The sequence below is a fragment of the Dreissena polymorpha genome, chromosome 10 (assembly GCF_020536995.1).
Source record: "Dreissena polymorpha isolate Duluth1 chromosome 10, UMN_Dpol_1.0, whole genome shotgun sequence".
In the NCBI taxonomy this organism is placed as follows: Eukaryota; Metazoa; Mollusca; class Bivalvia; order Myida; family Dreissenidae; genus Dreissena; species Dreissena polymorpha.
Window position 1 is genome coordinate 83,657,133 of NC_068364.1, and position 19,924 is coordinate 83,677,056.

Here is a 19,924-nt window from a genome sequence, read left to right on the forward strand (position 1 = left end):
AAAAACGTAATACATACAAGTCGCCGCACTTCAGTTCGACGCCAATGACATGTACCGTGACCATACCGTATATTTTTTCAAAGAAAAGGTAAATGATGTAGACGACTGGCGGATGTGTTTTTGTGTTACTTATGAAGAAATTTAGCAAACTTGTTGGTGAAACAAAGGTTATTGTATTGGCAAGAAAATAATCAATCTTAAAAAATATATTATTTAACTGCATTAAAAATACAAGACAAACGCAATATTTATCATAAACAACATTGCGTACATGTTTCGTGTAGCCTGTGTTAACCAAAAACGCCGCGCCCAATATCAACACTTTCCTCCTTTAGAATACAAGTTGACACTTTCCCCAACATACGTATGAAAACACGGTTTGCATCATTTAATACGTCATTTATTAACGTCAGATATTGGAATTACTATCGCGATTTGGTCTTTACTAACTGTATAATAGCAAGCTATAAAAGTGTGTTGCTTTCGGTCGGCGAAATATCGCTTTTGTATTTCACTCATGGAAAAAGACAAAGCAACACATATATGAGTCACGCCCTGGAAAAACCGGGCTAAATGCATGTGCGTGAAGTGTCGTCCCTGATTAGCCTGTTCAGTCCGTTCATGGACGACACTTGACGCCCTAACTGGATTTCCTCTCACACGAGACCTCCTTTAAGAAAAAACAAAAACATTAAAAGGGAAAAGTGTCGTCCCTGACATACTAAGTCAGAATGCACAGGCTGACCTGGGACGAAGAGTAAGACCGCACAGGCTGACTTGGGACGACTAGGCAGACTACACAGGCTGACCTGGGATGACTAGACAGACTGCACAGGCTGACCTGGGGCGACTAGGCAGACTGCACAATCTGACCTTGGACGACTAGGCAGACTACACATGTTGACCTGGGACGACAAGGCAAACTGCACAGGCTGACCTGGGATGACTAGTCGGACTGCACAGGCTGACCTGGTACGACAAGGCAGACTGTATAGGCTGACCTGGGACGACAAGGCAGACTGCACAGCTGACCTGGGACGACAAGGCAGACTGCACAGGCTTACCTGGAACGTCATGGTAGATTACACATGCTGACCTGGGACGACATGGCAGACTGCACAGGCTGACCTGGGACGACTAGGCAGACTGCACAGGCTGACCTGGGAAGACTAGGCAGACTGCACAGGCTGACCTGGGACAACTAGGCAGACTGCACAGGCTGACCTGGGAAGACTAAGCAGACTGCACAGGCTGACCTGGGAAGACTAGGCAGACTGCACAGGCTGACCTGGGACGACGCTTTACGCTCGTTAATTAAGCCCAGTTTTCTCAGAGCGAGGCTTCATCTACTAGGTATTTTTCATAATGTTAAATCTTATGTTAATTAGGCTTTGACAATATTGCAAGACAACGTTTCTCCATTTGACGTTTTGGTTCGGCGAATTAACCCATTTATGCCTCGTGGACTCTCCCATCCTGCAAAATTGGATCAATTTATTTCCAAAATTAGGGATGTCTAGTATATTTATTTTTATTTTTAGAACATTTCTTACAGAAATTCCTTTAAGCAAACAGCGCAGACCCAGATGGGTCCACGCTGTTTGCCAATGCCTTTCTTTCCAGACGCTAGGCATAAATGGGTTAATGAAACACATTAACATCACCTTGATTGTGATGTGACAATTTTTATTTTTCGGCGTAAGCTGTATTAAGCCAGCTTTTCACCCTGACTTGACCTTTGTAAGTGTCCAATAATACTCAAATAAAATTTCCCGCGGCTAGGTACGAATGAATACACTTCATTTATTCCATTGGCTGATTTGAGTATAACACCAGAACATTGGAAACATATCCGCGTCTTTGTAACACTGTTTTACTGCATGAAACAATTTTATCTCTAATGAAAAGGCTCAATAGATAGAACAGTTTTACAATCAATTTTCCAAATAAATACAGTTTGTGCGTTCACCTTTTATTTTCAGAGAATTACCAGCGCAAAAGCGGCCATTTGTGAAAGTCAGAGTTTATATACAGTTCATCACCGGAGTTCGCAGAAGGGGTTGCGATCATTCAATCGCACATTCTCGGCCCTTTCCGTCAAACATCGGATAAGTACCTCGAAGGAGATAGTATGAATACACATTTCGGAAGCGGTATTGCGGTCTACCTACGCGGGCCTACGCGAATCAAAATTACATAGTAAAAACAAACATGGCCGGTTTTGCGAGTTGTTTACATTTTGCAAAGATGAAAATGGGGATTTTCTATGCTCTGAAGCCAGAGCAATTACAAACTCTACAGGAATTATGGACGCCATCGTTGTTTTTGTTTTTGTTGTTGTAACATTCTTTGAATGGTATCACGTGGGCGGACTACTTTCAACCCGTATTTCTCCCGAGTCCGATTATGATAATCTGCGAGGGGTACCGAATGGCGATCATTGTGTTACACCGGTCTTACTGACAATAACGTAGTGACTGTAATGCATTGCATTCAATCCGCCAAGGTATCAAGGTCAGCTTGCGGTCAGTTGCAGAAATCTTTATATAAACGCCGTCTCGTAAACTTTGTGCACTTGAAGTCTGTTTTGATCAGAAAGATACTAAATAAAGATATTCTGCGATATTATTGTGGTATGTCAATCATCGATTTTTAATATGGTTTCAACATTTGCATGATAAGGACCAATTTTGATAAAATTAATTAGAAATTTTTATCCATTTAGACCAGTTTATTAAGCATGAGCACAATAATTCACTATACTATAATTATTCAATTAAATAAGATTCGAGTATTGCCGGCTGACCTATATGCACTCGTTTATTTTCATGTTGTGTTTTTCTATTCTGTAAATATAGATATCTGAGCAATAATATCACATAAAGCAAAATAAGCCACGAAATCTGGCGCAACACCCCGTAATTGATTTGATTATGATGTAGCTAAGAACTGGGCAGAAAAAAGGCATCCGCTACTTTTTATCTCATGGAGATAACTTTTGATCGTTCATAAACATCGACCACAATCAACGCCGTATATCTTTTTTAAAGATATTTCTTGTTTATTTTAATGTATTGTTAGTTTTCATCGCGTCATTTTTATGTAACACAATAAACTTGTACATGTAAAGTGATGGTGTAATCAGCTTTTTAGAAAGTATGCTACACGAAACTAATGTCAATGAAATAGTAACAAAACAGTGTAAAGAAACTGTACTGTCACATTAAACTTAAGTATTTACTGAAGGAAATTGTAAAGATTTATTTGCATAATGTTGGACAATCCGACATTAACCCATTTAAGCCTAGTGGACTCTCCCATCAATCTAAATTGGTTTAATTTATTTCCAAAGTTAGGGATGTTTAGTACATTTATTTCTATATTTAGAATATTTCTTACAGAAATTCCTTTAAGCAAACGGCGCAGACCCAGATGAGACGCCGCATAATGCGGCATCTCGTCTTGGTGTACGCTGTTTGACAAGGCCTTTTTTCTAGACGCTAGGCAAAAATGGGTTAATAATAGATTACATACAAGTAAGTCATAATGGAAATGAGTAGGACAACACATTTGCGATGTTTAAATGAAAACCACATGCAAAATCAAAATAAGCATCGCAGGCATATACAAAAAACAAGAGATGTGTTTGTCAGAAACACAATCCCCCCTATTGCGCCGCTTTGAAATAAAATTTTAATAAATAATTTGGCAGGTTTAGAAATTATCTCCCTTTTAAAGCGTATTACTTCCCTTGGATTGTTTTTTTTTTAATTTTTACCTTGAAGAATTACCTTGACCTTTCACCACTCAAATGTGCAGCTTCATTTGATACACATGCATGCCAAATATCAAGTTTCTATCTTCAATATTGCAAAACTTATGGCCAATGTTAAAGTTTTCGGACGGACGGACAGACGGACTGACTGACGGACAGTTCAACTGCTATATGCCACCCTACCGTGGGCATAAAAAATGCAATATTAAGGAACACATGGACTTTCAAATTAATCATAGCAAATATATGTACACAATATAAAGGCTGCATAACATATAAAAAACATATATGCAAGAGATATTTTGATAACAATCTTCATATGTAAAACATGTCAACAATTTACATAAACATGGGAGTTATGTAAATAATGCATGTTCAAAACGTTTTGACAAACATGGCAGATATGAAAATGGTAAGTTTTTTTTATTATAGAATTAATTTATGATAGATACGCAATGCGAACACAGACAAAAAAGATTTTAGGGTGGCATCGAAGAATCAATACGCAAGCAGGGCGTGTCGAACTAGGCTTCTACATGCTCATCCCCTTTCTATCAGGTGAGGCGGTGACAGTGGACTTGAGGATTCAACTAGTGTCTGAGCACGCGCTTGCCCGTGGGCATAGGAGGAAATTCAAGGAAATCCACTGAAAACTATACGACACCTGATACTAATATGAGGACGATGAAATCCTCACCACACAACTACTGAGGAGATGCAGATACATCGCAGGGCTTTGGCCCATTTCAACGCACGACCCAATCCACGACGAAATCATCTGAAAAGGAACATAGACATATAACAGACAGAAGTCTGTTTGTTGTGTACATAATATATGAAATGATTTCTGTGTATGTAGTGTTATTGAGTAGAGTTGTATCGACAATTGCACTTTATCGGTACGCAACACCTAATACCTAACACCTAACGCAACACCTAATTATCCTTTTTATCCTATATATTTTCTTAGTATCGGGTGCTACCGCCCCCAAACCACCGCTTTGTCGATAGTGGTAAACAACTGTGTACCGGTAAAGTGCAATCTAGCCCAGTTGTATTTTAATGTATTGTGAATTTGTGTTGTATTGGATTATGTCTTTATGTTTTATATGCAAATATTTATGTTTGGTGTAATATTGTTTGCAAATAAATGGATGTGTTGTGAAATGTAAATATATGAGTATAATATTATTATACCGTTTATTGGGTTTAAATGTATTTAATTCATGAACAGAACAGCACAAAAAAACTGTTGTTTTAACATGGAAGAAAGGTGTCAATCAAAGGCGCTAAAGTTTCCCGGTATTATTCACACCTATATATTACCATTGTGACGAACCCTCTACCCGTTTTCTACAGTAAATTCAGTGGGACGAAACTGCAGTGTTACGAAACCTCCGTAAACCAACTGGAATATAGCAAATAATCAAGAATTAGGTCAACATCGTCAATCAATCGGGTGTTTGAATTAAATTGCAACCGATAAACATAATGGAAGCCAGAGCTATTGCTGTACATTGAAAACCCGGAGAACTAGATATAATATTCGCTTGGTGAAATCGTCAATTAATTATTTTTACCATCTTGAAATGAAAAATTATTCAGCAATCGTCGATTCTTTATTGGGTTTGATACGCAATACACAACCGCAGTACACCGGCAAAAAATTAAATGTGAGGAAATATAGTTCTATAACAATTATGATTATGATGCCACTTGTAGCGATTAATAGTTAATTACACGCTTAATTAACATATCAGTAACATAAATCTTGCAATAGACAAACAGTAGTATAAATTATTACATTTTTTACTTCAGACGTTGACGAGTATTACTACGCTGTTTACAAATTTAGTGAGTCTCACTAAACACTGCAAAGTTTCGGGGTCTCTCTAAAACGCATACGGAAAACGCAGACAATTTACATTATAACGGTTGGTAACATTGAAAAATGCATACGATATGAACAAAGAAGGAACATGCAGACGGTGATTGGTATCCGTTATTATGGTGTTTATTATTGTTTCGTTGTTTGAATTTTAATGTTTGATGTTCAAAATAAATAATTGATTCTTAAATATCGATGTTTTGTTGAAAACGTGGCTCGGAAAGAGCTTTCGACCCAGATCGGAATTAGCGTAATGTAACCTCCAACCTTATCTTGATCGTCTGCGTTTTTCCGTATGCGTTGTAGTGACCGCCCCTATATGGCATGTACACATCAGCTTATTTTATATCTAAAGACGTGTGATTAATGCTATTTTTTTGTTTAATGCTTCGTAAACTAAGGAAAAACATGGCATAAATTCCAAAATGTTCTCTCCAATTAGAAGTCCGCATCCCCTTTAATGAACAGTGTTACATGCTTTAATACAAGAACGCGGTTGTTTTGCCAATGATCTGTGTAAAATGCTCAAATCAGCCAATGCAGTCAATGAAGTGTATTCATTTGCATTTAGCCGCAGGAAGTTTTATTTGAATTCTATTGGACGCTAACAAAGGTCAAGTAAGGTGAAAAGCTGGCTTAGACAGCTACGCCGAAAAAATTCTGGACTTATTGTCCCGATGTTTCGCATTTTAAATGAGGTAAAAATGCTCCTTGATATGAAGACACTGTAAGTTTGGAAAGAATCTGATGAAAAATGTTGACATAATCACCAAACCAAGCAGTTTTTCACTTTTATTTTTAAATTCAAAGAGACATTATTCTGGACTTATGGTCCGATATTGCTCATATAAAGTTTGGGTTGGGTCCTCATTGATAAAAAAACTGTGAAAGTTTGGGAACAATCGGATGAAAATTTTGGACTTCGAACAAGGATTTCAAAATTTCTCAACTTCTAAGATAACTATGGACGTAATGGTCGGATACTGCTAAAGGGTCCATACCACCTGGATAGTAGTACGTGTCGCGCTTCGCGCTCTATATGTGGTTCTTAAAAAAAAACTCCGAGGAGTGCTTGACTCTAGGGAAACGGGTTGCTGGGACACAGCTCCTCCTTGATAAGCGGCTGCTTCCTTTACCGCAACTCATTATTACAACAATAATACGTGTCGCGCTTCGCGCTCTATATGTGGTAGGGATAGGCCTATGATAGCCAACCATAAAAATACATGGATAAAAGATGTGTTGTTTGCATTTATTTGTTAATATAAAAACACGTGTATTTTTTATAAGATATTTAAGTGATTTAAGAAATTTTAATTAACGTTGTCACCACGTTGCATCCATTAATTTTAATAAAAATGTCCAATTGTAGTAAAATTGATTTTAAAATGTCTACATAAAATAAAGCTTTATTATATTTATTAACCTGACTGAAAAAATTGTCAGCCGCCGAACTGTTCCGTTCGTGCCGGAACCCGGGATTAAACCGGGCGGCCTTTAGATGACTGTTGCGTAAACAACTTCAGTTTAACGCTCTCCCAACTGAACTATTCCGGCTGACATCATTTATGTACTGATATTTGGTGAAGTTGTGTATAGCGATCGTTATTATGTCTATTAATAAACTAATACATTGTACGTTTTCGTACCACTGCACCTTCCAATAAACTTGCTTGCGCGATAGGTCGTCAAATATCGTACTACATTGATTCTCCACTAAATAAGCAAATTAGAAAAACCACAAAATAAATATATTTTGATTATGTTCTGTTTTTACACAAAACATCATATGTTTTTATACAAAACCAGTAAGTTTCGCGTATTTGCCCAGTCCCTGTGATCTTTCCCCTGTGATCAGTTGTGGTTCAGTTATTAATTAAAACAATTAGCTTTGCATTATTGGCAATAAATGTTGTAATAAATGTAATAGGTTCAAATGCAGTACTTATTTACACTAATTTACACAAAAAATCTCCAGTATGCAAGATATTCTTAAAACAAAAATATATACATTGATCCGTAAAATAACTTCTCCTCCCATAAGCGAAAAAAATGCATTACATACTAGTCGCCGCCCTGCAGGGCGACGCCAATGAAGCAAATAATGTCGTCTCCAAATACGAGTATAAACAACCGTGTAATCTTTAAGTTGAACAAATCAACTAAAATTATGACTGTGTTAGAACGATTTAGAAATGTTCTAGAAACATAAGAGCAAAGAAAGCAGACATTAATATGACAAGAAATTAACGGATGACAATTTTGTCTGACGTAATCATGTCTCATTATTGTCTTCAGAAATGGGATCAGAGATTTTAAATTCATTATTACGTTTCGAACGAAATAGATAAGAGTTAATGTGAGTATAGTATAATGAAGGCAAGATGACGAAAACAAATGATACTAAGGTGAATTCAGTCAAGTCTAATAGTTGCGTACTAAGACACATATAAATACTACAATGTATCGTTTACCGCTCATCATCATCATCATCATCATCATCATCATCATCATCATCATCATCATCATCATCATCACCATCATCATCATCATCATCATCATCATCATCATCATCATCACCATCATCATCATCATCATCATCATCATCATCATCATCATCATCATCATCATCATCATCATCATCATCACCATGATCATAAAATGTGTCATGGCAATTTAAGCGAAAAAAGTGGGCCCAGTTTCCAGGGAGAGGGTCGAATAAAAGTCATGCATAGAACCAAACCAGAAAAACAACTGTGCAACCTTTCCGACGAGGAAAACAAAATATCCATTTTTGGCAGATTTGGGATTCGTGTACCGATCGCTGATGTGTTTTTCAATATTCTTTGATCTTGTTAGCCGCAGAAACCAATCGCGTGAAACTAGTCGTCAACACTCGCGTTGTAATCCCTTCTGCCGAATCTCTAATATTGACTTAACAGCTCCATAATTAGCAAGACGCACCGCTAGCCCAACGTAACATAGTTTAACCATCTATGCCTAGTGGACTCTCCCATCCTTCTAAATTGGATCACTTTATTGCCAAAATTAGGGATGTCTAGTATATTTATTTCTATATTTAGAATATTTCTTACAGAAATTCCTTTAAGCAAACAGCGCAGACCCTGATGAGACGCCGCATTATGCGGCGTCTCATCTGGGTCTACGCTGTTTGGCAAGGCCTTTTTTCTAGACGCTAGGCATAAATGGGTTAAACGTTTTACATACTAATTGGTTGGTTGCAATAGTAATCTTGAAGTTATAAAGTATTGTTGTATACCATTTCTTTTCGTGATGTTTTGTTTGGAATTACATTCAATAGCGGAACCAATCTGCAAATGAAAGTACAACGTTGTCTTTGGTATGCATATTATAATAGCAATCAAACAACGAACGACATAATGTTAGATTTTTAATAAGTATGATTATTAATAAGTATTATCTACAATTCCACATTTGTTTAAGTTAAATTACATATTGATAATGTGATATTTCATTAATCCCTATCTTAACTTAGTTTGGCGCCTTCTTGCGCTGTGGAAATAGAGCTACGTTCTGAGAAATGTGCTAAAGGCATATGCAAAAAGGGTTTTCTCGGTAAGGACTGTGCAGTCCGCATAGGCTAGTCATGGACGCAACTCTCCTCCTTCATTAAATATCCGGTTTCAAAAGACAAACGAAAAATTGCATTAAAGCGGAGTATCTTTCCTGATCAGCCTGTGCGAAATGCACGTGCTAATCAAATTCGAAATTTGCGAACATGTTTTAAGCTCAGTTTTTCCACAACGAGGTTTCATGTTCTTTGCCATATCGTTAGAAAACTTGAACACCGATAATATTCACAATGTCAAATAATATGATATGTTGAATATATATTGAACGTGAAAAAAACATTAATTAATGTTTCCAATCCTATTTTATGTTGTTCCGCATAACTAAAAAAACCTATAAAACTACATGTTTTCTAGTTTCGTTGTTGATAAAATGTTATCCTCAATCTAAGCAGTACCACTTTTTTTATTCAATATAAAGCATATAATGTAAACGTGTCCCTAGCAAGAACAAAGTAATATCATGCAGTAATAATAATATCAAACATAATAATTAAACAAGATATGTTAGTATTTATATATACTTTTACCTTGTGTTTTTCTTATGATTTAAAAGTTGTTGGTTTGTGACAGGACCACTTTTTGATCATAAAAATATGTTATACAATATCATGCCATAATGGTTCAAACGGTGATGAAATTACATATGAGATTTGTGTATTCTTAATAATGACCTGCTTGATACGCGTCAAACGATACCCTGTAGTAATTATAAGGGCCGCGCACTGATGTGTAAACAATACACTGTCTTCTTTATATGGGCCTTGCTCTGGAAGTGTAAACAATACACTGTCTTCTTTATACGGGTCGCGCTCTGGGAGTGTAAACAATACACTGTCTTCTTTATATCGGCCTTGCTCTGGGAGTGTAAACAATACACTGTCTACTTTATATGGGACGCGCTCTGGGAGTGTAAACAATACACTGTCTTCTTTATATCGGCCTTGCTCTGGGAGTGTAAACAATACACTGTCTACTTTATATGGGACGCGCTCTGGGAGTGTAAACAATACACTGTCGTATTTATATGGGTCGAGCTCTGGGAGTGTTAACAATACACTGTCGTCTTTATATGGGTCGCGCTCTGGAAGTGTAAACAATGCACTGTCGTCTTTATATGGGTCGCGCTCTGGGAGTGTAAACAATGCACTGTCGTCTTTATATGGGTCGCGCTCTGGGAGTGTAAACAATACACTGTCGTCTTTATATGGGTTGCGCTCTGGGAGTGTAAAAAATACACTGTCGTAATTATATGGGTCGCGCTCTGGGAGTGTAAACAATACACTGTCGTATTTATATAGGTCGCGCTCTGGGAGTCGCGCTCTAGGAGTGTAAACAATGCACTGTCGTCTTTATATGGGTCGCGCTCTGGGAGTCGCGCTCTAGGAGTGTAAACAATGCACTGTCGTCTTTATATGGTTCGCGCTCTGGGAGTGTAAACAATACAGTTTTGTCTTTATATGGGTCGCGCTCTGGGAAAACAGGGATTAATGCGTGTGGGTAAAAGTGTCATCACGGATTAGCCTGTGCAGTCCGCACTTTCAACTTAAATAGTAGTTTTCGTTTAAGGGCAGTAAACTCTAAGCGAAAATCAGATCTAGGTGCAAACTTTCGTTCTTCACTTCCTTGTGCGGACGGCATCGCCTAATTTGGGACGACACTTTATGAACATGCATGGAGCTCGCCTTTTAAGAACGAGGCTCATATGTGACTTGAACACAACTATAAGACGAGTTCAAATAAGTCTTAGAACTATGTGTTTTTACCATGTTGCCTTTGCTATACTTTACTCACATACTCACTACTCGAACCTATTTCGTAAGCGACACAATGGTGAATTAAAAATGTCATAAGTATCCCATTGATGCAGACTGTAATGGGACATGATTGTAATCTGAAAATTTCTCGTCATATCGATGTATGACGTTCTTGCTAATATTCCTCCAGAATTCTTCTAAATCGTTCTTACACGTACATGTATGAGTTTACTTGAATACTTCAAATAAGTTTTGTATTGTCTTATTTTGAGACGACATTATTGTCTATGTTTTAAGTGAGCGACTATTTCACAAATGGCTGCTGGTTCCATTACGAAAATTCTACAGTTAATAGCCCATTCAGACGTTACCAATAGTATTGAATAAAGGTTCGACGAATTAACTTTTAGTGTAATGTTCGGATTGATGTACCTTTTGTAAAACATACAGTTTCCACTACGGATATACTATGCTCCAAACCAAATATTATATTTGGTAGAAAGAATCTGATGATAATAAATGTAGTAAGAAAACAAAAAAAACACAATGTTGTTCAGAACACATATCAGTTTTAAACCGTCCAAAGTAACCGAGCTTGAGTCTATCTCAGACTCAAGTCACATTTATAGTTTTCTTACACATTATTTCAAATATGTACTGTAAACATACAAGCAAAGTAGTGTACCAAATAAAACAACACTAACAACATAAACTTGAACTCTTCTCTAAATATACGGAGTATGAAAGAAAAATTAATCATTCTGAAATTAACCGATTTTAAAAAATTTACATTCAATCCTCAACATTATGAAGATCATGTTTGCCTTTGCTATGGATGTCAAAGATATTGACCCATTACTCATTTAGAAAAATTACCAAACCTGCTTCTCACTTGAACATCTACCTCTCAGGCTCAAGAAAAACACACACAAATAGATCTGCATTCTTTTAATTCAAAATTTGCATAAAGCAGAACGATACAAATGATAGTAGTTGTCCGTGAGTTTTCTGATATCTGAAATGCTCAGCTCGTACTTCAAACTGATACGAGAAAAACCATCAGCACATCTTGAGACTATCACCATATTTAAGTATATATTTTTTGCAATTGCAATTGAAAATGTAAAAGGTATGCACATACACTTATAATCGTTTGTTGCTACATAAACATAACTATATTATAAATAGACATGTATTTTGACTGACATTCTTTTTTATTAAAGTGTTGTATATTTATTTCATTTTTCAATTTCGCTTAAAGATGGAAACTTGTTGCTATAAAGGTATGGCTTGCATAACAACCTCAAGGTTTATGTTTTAGGAACAATTCCGACGTCAATGTTTATTGATTTTGCACGCACAAAAAAATACTTAATTAAGTATTTTTTTTTAATAATTGACAATTAAAATAAATCTGTATAAAGCACCATATGAGAAGTTCTAAATAATGATTTTTCCGGCAAAGTTTACGCCAATATCTTCACGTATTTGTTGTAGAATCAAACATTGTGCCTGTCTGTGTCGTTAGAGCTAATCAACACGGAATAGTGGGGATTTCCCAACGTATATTGTCGTTTAGTTTGGCGTGTTTCGATTTATATGAGCCTTGTTCTGAGAAAACTGGGCTTAATGCATGTGTGTAAAGTGTCGTCCCGATTAGTCTGTGTAGCCCGCACAGGCTAATCAGGGAAGACACTTTCCGCCTACACTCGTAAGGAGGGACTTCATTAAAACTAAAAGCACCATAACAGCGGAAAGTGTCGTCTCTGATTAGCCTGCACAGGTTACTCTGGGACGACACTTTACTCACATGTATTGAGCCCAGTTTTCTCAGAACGCGGCTTATATATTTATGGCGCCAATTAAAAGAAGTACACAAATAATACAAATACGCAAAAATGTAGTTTTATTGTTAACCGTTAATGAATACCAAAGCCTAATCAGTAGTAGTCCCCTTCATAGAAGGCGACTTAATAGAAAATTAATATTTTGATAACTTAATGAGTTCCTTAGATATAATCATAAATCCTCCAGGGTCCATCCTCGGTCTGTCTGTCTTACAGAAAACATAAAACATCTAGAAACGTACGGTAACTATGGTCACGAAACTTGGTAAACATAAAACATTAAATGACTCTTTTAAGACTTCAATATATATTTTTATCATGACACATTATTATCAATGCTTGGTAACATTTCAACCGAGTTCAAACGTCAAATTTGAAAAGGCAGGGGCTACAGTTTTGTGTGCAATATTGCCGAAGCCGTATTTACAAGCCGGGGCTATGATGCACAGGCTTATTAGGGCCGACACTTTCAGTTTTAAGGTATTTTGTTTACAGGAAGTCTCTTCTAAGCGAAAATCAAGTTAATGCGGAAAGTGCCGTTCCTAATTATCTTGTACGGAATGCAATCTGGTAATCTGGCACGACACCTTAGGCAGTAGGCACATGCATTAAGTCCGGCTTTTCCAGAGCGAGGCTCATTTCTGTTGTTTTGCCTATTTCTATGAGTGAAATACATATTCGATATTTCGCCGAAACCAAAACATTTTCTTGTCATTTTATGCTATAGTACAAGTAATAAATAAAATGACGCGATGGTAATCTGTTACCTAAATGACGATTGTATTTATGCTTACCTCGGCGTTTTTGGATAACGCATGTAACATGTGAGACGTAAGCAATCTTGTTTACTATTGAAATAGCGTTTGTCTTACATTTTAAATACAGTCATAGTAATAAAATAGTACGTATTCATTAAGATTTAATATTTTCTTACAAATACAAGTACATCTATTTTACCAACAAATATGATAAAATCCTTCATTAGACAACGGAAACATTTGCCAATCGTCACCATCAATAAAGATGTACCTTTTGTTTGGCAGATATACGATATTGTCGCGGTTCATGTACATGTTATTGTAATGAAAGTACATCCAAACATTGGACTTGCTCATGTGAGTGTTGTTTGGTGGTTTTATTTGATTGCATACATTTTTACGATACGCTCGGATTTGGTATTTATAGACAATACACTTTTCAACTGCTATTGTCGATTTAAAGACACCAGTTGATAATGTATTTGTGTATCTGAAACAGCAAACAGGATTCGCAGGTATTCAATAATAAGTAAATGATGTATGACATGTTCTTTTGTTTTCAATTATCCTGAAAAGTATTACGCTAAATATAACACGATTCGACCGACTGCAAATTATAATCATAATAGAATGTCTCAATCTCCGGAAATGAGATCAACTGTCTGATAAGTCACGTGCAATCTTTACACAACCTGCCAGTTTCACTAACTTACCTCCTGACAACCGCGTTATGCCAAAATCTGATCGTAGATTCAATGCATGGTTTGATTTTTTATCCTACAGCTAAATGATTTTATAGAACAAATACGACTCATAAAGAAAATAGGGTAACTCGCCCTTGAGTCGGACGGGTTAACGGTATAAGTCTATAATACAAAGCTTTGTGATCAAAGCCGGGACTCAGCTTGTGCAGGCTTTAACTATAATATCATAGGAGTCTACTTTACAAGTAATTATTTGATTCCCAGCTTATTTTCATTGAAAAATAGTTGAATAACAATACCCATTGAATTCGCCCATGAGTCGGACACATTCGCCCTTAACACGGACACAGATTTGTATTTAGCATATATTTGGTTATCCTTTCCCTATATTTATTAAAATGTAAATTGCACAGTAACAGTCCTGTGTTGAGTTTTTAAGTTAATTCTTTTTTCAACATGTTGACGAAAATAAGTTATAAAAAGAGGAAAAATGACATGGTCACTTGAAGTGTCTATCCGACCTTTACAACAGCGGAACCATTTGTAGCGATGGGGGTTACAGAGAAAAGTACATAAATACAAAGATAAAACATTATACGATCCTTGTAGTTTGTGAGCTATGGGATTCTTTATAGATTGAGTCATGTTAATTTGAATGAATTTGTTGTTCATTTTTCATCCGTATACCTCTGCCAGTACGTAAACGCAAGTTCGCCATAAGGGCGAATTGCATTCGCCTCAAGCGCTAATTGAGTTGTAATTCATGTTTTACTATAAAACCTATACAACTGAGCGAACAACTGAAAATTACATTTCATTTTTATAGAATAAGGTTATGTTTTCAATATAAAGTCATTTGTGAATGATGTGAAGAGTATCTTACCAAAATGTCGATGTATAAAGATATTCGATAATTGAAAATTCTGAATTTTCCGTCACAAGAAGTTATTCATACTGTAACGAATTCAAATTCATCGTGAGATAATGTTTGATAAGATTTTATTTCGAAATTTTATTTATTTTGAGTATGAAGGGGTAAAGTATTCGTTATAATGTCACAAATCATACTAAACAAAACTGATCTTTGAAAATTACATAGATAAAAATGTCCGACTTAAGGGCGAAATCGACTCAAGGGCGAGCTACCCTATAAGGTTTTCTTTATTGCTATTTTTAGATCCGCTTTATAGCAGTTATTTTTAGAACATGTACATAGGGACTACTTTTTTGACCTTTCACCCCTGATTGCGTCATTTAGGTCATTGGGTACGCAGTCGTTTAACGAGTTTACGAGTGTGTCTGTTTACGATGGATTATTATAATAGTATGAATGTGAAAAACACAGTGTTTGGATATAAACTGGAATGAAACTGGTGAGACTGCATTTTCGATTTAGTTAAAATGTCGAATGTACGCGAATAACGCGATGTTTTGTTGAACAATTGATGGATTAAATTTAAGAAAAGTGTCAGTGAATTGTTCTTTAACTTTTCGAAGGAAATCGATGTCGAATTAAAATGGTAATTTCTATGATGGTTTAGTCGCGCCTTTGTCAGTCGATCAAAGAATGTCTATCCACAAAGAATTGCCTGCTTACATCCAGTGCTTTAAAATGGAAAAGATGGATGGCGATGAAGAAATTTATCTAGAATTTTAACTCGTCATGGAATCAAATTAAACATTACGAAAATAAACATGGACGTGGTTATTATACAACTTCGGTGAGTAGAACAATACTTTTATGTAAGTAAGTATCAAGTGTGTAAAAAGAAGAGTTGTTTAAAGACTAAAATTAACAATATCGGCGGGAATAAATGCTGAATCATGCTTCACGTAGCCACGGTATGTGTCTAGGTTACATTACACTAAATCATTGTGTATCCCTCCGTGTTCGAAAGTAGTGCCTATTTCTAAAGAGTTCATTTTCTCTTCTTGAATATAAGCCATTTAACAATGTGAGACATGTCTTTTGTGGTTATTTGTAATATCCTGTATGTGTCTGGAGTACTTTGATGCCTTGGATTGGAAGCTAACTTAAAAGATGAACTTTTGAGGGTGTGTTTTCTATTGTGTGGGGCTTTTGTCGAAATTAGGATTCCGAAACACGTTTTTCTACGGTGGGTTCCTTCGACACCGATTTACTTTCTTAGAAGTTGCGAGACGGTATGTTTTTGATTGCAATTATTTGAAGAGGAGAGATCCATCTTTAAAATGATACCAGGTTCGGAAAAATTGATGCGTCGAAAAGGCAAGAAAAATGCTGTGAAAGTTGTCAGTTTTATAATGGGACCCTATGGGAATCGGAATTAGTGTAATATAACCTCTACACATTTTGTAAATTTCAAAATGGCGGGAGCCATGTTTGTTTTTTGTTTTTTTACAGTGGTGAAACAAGAATTGTATTTAAACACAACCGTCTGTGTTCTACTTGAGTGTGTTACATTTGGAACGCTGATTAAATTTGAATAGAGGCGCATAGCGATATTTTGTCTCGTTACTTTTCTTTTACATGGAATTCATAAGGACTATTTCGATTTCCGTAAACAGGAAAGATCACAATAAATATTACTACGCAATGTAAGATTCAGTTAATTTAATGTGTTTTTGCCTTTTTTTAGGAATAAATGAAATAAAACAATATTGTAGGATAAATAGAATACTATGTTAGTGTGATTGTGTACTTAAATTTATCCCACTCGTGTCAGAAATGCTTACAAGGCTCGGCAAGCCTCGCCATGTAAACCTTTCTTCACTCGTGGGATAAATTTAAGTACACAATCACACTAACATAGCATTCTCTATATTCCCCTTACAGACATTTTATTACACCTTAAGATGTTAACTTCAACAGATACTGTTATTGTATAAATTATTGTATAAAACTTGATTGAAATCTAACAACGGGACTACTGCATGTGCGTAAAAGTGCCGTCAGAGATGAGCCTGTGCAATACGGGACTACTGCGTTTGCGTAAAAGTGTCGTCCGAGATTAGCCTGTGCAGTACGGGACTACTGCGTGTGCGTAAAAGTGCCGTCCGAGATTAGCCTGTGCAGTACGGGACTACTGCGTGTGCGTAAAAGTGTCGTCCGAGATTAGCCTGTGAAGTACGGGACTACTGCGTGTGCGTAAAAGTGTCGTCCGAGATTAGCCTGTGCAGTACAGGACTCATGTGCGTAAAAGTGTCGTACGAGATTAGCCTGTACAGTACGGGACTACTGCGTGTGCGTAAAAGTGTCGTCCGAGATTAGCCTGTGCAGTACGGGACTACTGCGTGTGCGTAAAAGTGCCGTCCGAGATTAGCCTGTGCAGTACGGGACTACTACGTGACTGTGCGTAAAAGTGCCGTCCGAGATTAGCCTCTACAGTACGGGACTACTGCGTGACTGTGCATAAAAGTGCCGTCCGAGATAAGCCTGTGCAGTGCGGGACTACTGCGTGTGCGTAAAAGTGTCGTCCGAGATAAGCCTGTGCAGTACGGGACTACTGCGTGTGCGTTAAAGTGTCGTCCGAGATAAGCCCGTGCAGTACGGGACTACTGCGTGTGCGTAAAAGTGTCGTCAGAGATAAGCCTGTGCAGTACGGGACTACTGCGTGTGCGTAAAAGTGTCGTCCGAGATAAGCCTGTGCAGTACGGGACTACTGCGTGTGCGTAAAAGTGTCGTCCGAGATTAGCCTGTGCAGTACGGGACTACTGCGTGTGCGTAAAGGTGTCGTCCGATATTAGCCTGTTCAGTACGGGACTACTGTGTGCGCGTAAAAGTGTCGTCCGATATTAGCCTGTTCAGTACGGGACTACTGCGTGTGCGTAAAAGTGTCGTCCGATATTAGCCTGTTCAGTACGGGACTACTGCGTGTGCGTAAAAGTGTCGTCCGATATTAGCCTGTTCAGTACGGGACTACTGTGTGCGCGTAAAAGTGTCGTCCGAGATTAGCCTCTACAGTACGGGACTACTGCGTGTGCGTAAAAGTGTCGTCCGAGATTAGCCTCTACAGTACGGGACTACTGCGTGCGCGTAAAGGTGTAGTCCGAGATTAGCCTGTGCAGTACGGGACTACTGCGTGTGCGTAAAGGTGTAGTCCGAGATTAGCCTGTGCAGTAAGGGACTACTGCGTGTGCGTAAAGGTGTAGTCCGAGATTAGCCTGTGCAGTACGGGACTACTGCGTGTGCGTAAAGGTGTAGTCCGAGATTAGCCTGTGCAGTACGGGACTACTGCGTGTGCGTAAAGGTGTAGTCCGAGATTAGCCAGTGCAGTACGGGACTACTGCGTGTGCGTAAAAGTGTCGTCCGAGATAAGCCTGTGCAGTACGGGACTACTGCGTGTGCATAAAAGTGTCGTCTGAGATTAGCCAGTGCAGTACGGGACTACTGCGTGTGCGTAAAGGTGTAGTCCGAGATTAGCCTGTGCAGTACGGGACTACTGCGTGTGCGTAAAAGTGTCGTCCGAGATTAGCCTGTGCAGTACGGGACTACTGCATGTGCGTAAAAGTGTCGTCCGAGATAAGCCTTTGCAGTACGGGACTACTGCGTGTGCGTAAAAGTGTCGTCCGAGATTAGCCTCTACAGTACGGGACTACTGCGTGACTGTGCGTAAAAGTGTCGTCCGATATTAGCCTCTACAGTACGAGACTACTGCATGCGCGTAAAAGTGTCGTCCGAGATTAGCCTCTACAGTACGGGACTACTGCGTGTGCGTAAAAGTGTCGTCCGAGATTAGCCTGTGCAGTACGGGACTACTGCGTGTGCGTAAAAGTGTCGTCCGAGATTAGCCTCTACAGTACGGGACTACTGCGTGTGCGTAAAAGTGTCGTCCGAGATTAGCCTGTGCAGTACGAGACTATAGCATGTGCGTAAAAGTGTCGTCCGAGATAAGCCTCTACAGTACGGGACTACTGCGTGTGCGTATAAGTGTCGTCCGAGATAAGCCTGTACAGTACGGGACTACTGCGTGTGCGTAAAAGTGTCGTCCGAGATTAGCCTGTTCAGTACGGGACTACTGCGTGTGCGTAAAAGTGTCGTCCGAGATTAGCCTCTACAGTACGGGACTACTGCGTGTGCGTAAAAGTGTCGTCCGAGATTAGCCTGTTCAGTACGGGACTACTGCGTGTGCGTAAAAGTGTCGTCCGAGATAAGCCTGTACAGTGCGGGACTACTGCGTGTGCGTAAAAGTGTCGTCCGAGATTAGCCTTGCAGTACGGGACTACTGCGTGTGTGTAAAAGTGTCGTCCGAGATTAGCCTCTACAGTACGGGACTACTGCATGTGCGTAAAAGTGTCGTCCGAGATAAGCCTCTACAGTACGGGACTACTGCATGTGCGTAAAAGTGTCGTCTGAGATTAGCCTTGCAGTACGGAACTACTGCGTGTGCGTAAAGGTGTCGTCCGAGATTAGCCTGTTCAGTACGGGACTACTGCGTGCACGTAAAGGTGTAGTCCGAGATTAGCCTGTGCAGTTCGGGACTACTGCGTGTGCGTAAAAGTGTCGTCCGAGATTAGCCTGTGCAGTACGGGACTACTGCGTGTGCGTAAAGGTGTAGTCCGAGATTAGCCTGTGCAGTACGGGACTACTGCGTGTGCGTAAAGG